This window comes from Coenobita brevimanus, chromosome 62, assembly GCF_032717465.1.
Source record: "Coenobita brevimanus isolate Jiangsu-jjx chromosome 62, ASM3271746v2, whole genome shotgun sequence".
Lineage (NCBI taxonomy): Eukaryota > Metazoa > Arthropoda > Malacostraca > Decapoda > Coenobitidae > Coenobita > Coenobita brevimanus.
This window is the reverse complement of record NC_137015.1, coordinates 29,640,085-29,641,680: the sequence shown is the minus strand read 5'-3', so window position 1 is coordinate 29,641,680 and position 1,596 is coordinate 29,640,085. Positions and strand designations below refer to the sequence as shown.

General features: G+C 41.2%; 1 non-coding gene across 1 annotated transcript; it reads left to right on the top strand.

The window, feature by feature from the left end:
• The first annotated feature begins 971 nt into the window (after window positions 1-971).
• LOC145404195 (5S ribosomal RNA) lies at window positions 972-1,090 on the top strand. The gene has a single exon (XR_013898127.1). It is a non-coding gene; the product is annotated as a 5S ribosomal RNA (ribosomal RNA).
• The last annotated feature ends 506 nt before the right edge of the window (window positions 1,091-1,596 follow it).

The following is a 1,596-nucleotide window of genomic DNA, read 5'->3' as shown; positions in this document are numbered from 1 at the left end:
ATGAAAAATTTGTGTCGTAATGAATCAGAATAATGCATTACCAAACGGATTTTTCACATGAAGATACACAGGATGGAGATGGTGGATTGTTTGCTCTCTCTGATTAATCTGCTACCCTACATAGTGTGAATATAATCAACATGCTGTTAATTACAAGGAGAGTGATTACATGTATTTCCACTTGTATATATAATTAGTGAAGAATAAATGCTAGCTTTACGAATTTAGTATTGAAAGTTGAGGAGATTGGTAATGTGGCCGTTGCGATCTGGCAACTCTGTTTCTCCGACATCAACAGTTACTCCCTAACTTCGATTGTTAATAGATGCTTATCGCACTGGAAGCCACACGTGCTCGTTTTTTGTGAATAAACAGTGAATATACTGCAATACCTCGCCTCTAGACTACATGGGAATTTACAGTGTTGTGCAGTGTTAAGAAATTTGAACTTAGAGTGCAAAGGATCAACTGTCGAGTGCAAATTGGCAGTTTAAACTGGCGATTAGAACTGCAGTGGTGCAGTTAAGAACAATGTGCAGTGTTAAACAATTATAACTCACAGTGCAAAGAATTAAGTGCAGCACAACACTGGATTACTGTACATGCTTCAAGAGCGTTTTCACCACTGCCAAAACCTTAGAAAGGCAGCCACAAACGTGATGTAAGTACCCTGGCTGAGGTACAATCACTTCTAATTCCTCATTCTTTGGTTCCTTTTCATTTATTTCATGCTTTATGTCCATTATTGGTGTGAATAGGGTCTTAAATAGGTTTAAATAGGTGCTATGCATGTCCGGTAGGGAGTTATTTAGGTGGCTTTCAAAGTTAGGCTGGTTAGGGTCCATAAGTACCAGTCCAGGAGGCTGGTGCCCACTATCCGAACATGCCTTTGGCTCTATTACGTCGGATAGTGGAGGGATTACTGTATTCTGTTGGTATTTTGCTTGAACACTTATAACACTGCAACTTGAGCCAACGGCCATACCACGTTGAGTACACCGCTTCCCGTCCGATCAGTGAAGTTAAGCAATGTTGGGTCTGGTTAGTACTTGGATGGGTGACCGCCTGGGAACACCAGATGCTGTTGGCATAACGTTCTCCCTACGTGTCAAGTGGGATTGGTGGAGGATTAGTGCCCCTCCTTGTAAAACAATTAACTCTAAGCCCTTGGCCACCCTGTTTGGGATACATGGCGTCTGGCAATGAATGAATGAATGAATGAACTTGTGTGTATATTCTATTTTACTTGTTTCAAGGCTTGGGTGGGAAGAAGGCAGGACAGTAGGTGACAAGGATGCCATATTGCCCAATTTCACCAATAAATTTGGACAGAAAATGGCCAGACACTACTTAATGATGCCTGCCTCCTCCCACACGGACGTTACGTAACGTCGCCCACCTATTAGGAATTCACCATCAGAAATTGAAAAGATATATAGGCTAGGGAAGAAGCATCTTTGACCAAAAAAAAAAAAAGGCTACTCTACATGAAGTTGAAAAATGTAGGGAAAAAAAAGAGAAAACTTGGCTGCAGCTAAAAACTTGGGAAAAGCAGGGGGCGAACATTAATGGAAGAACAAGGTATATAATGCTCTT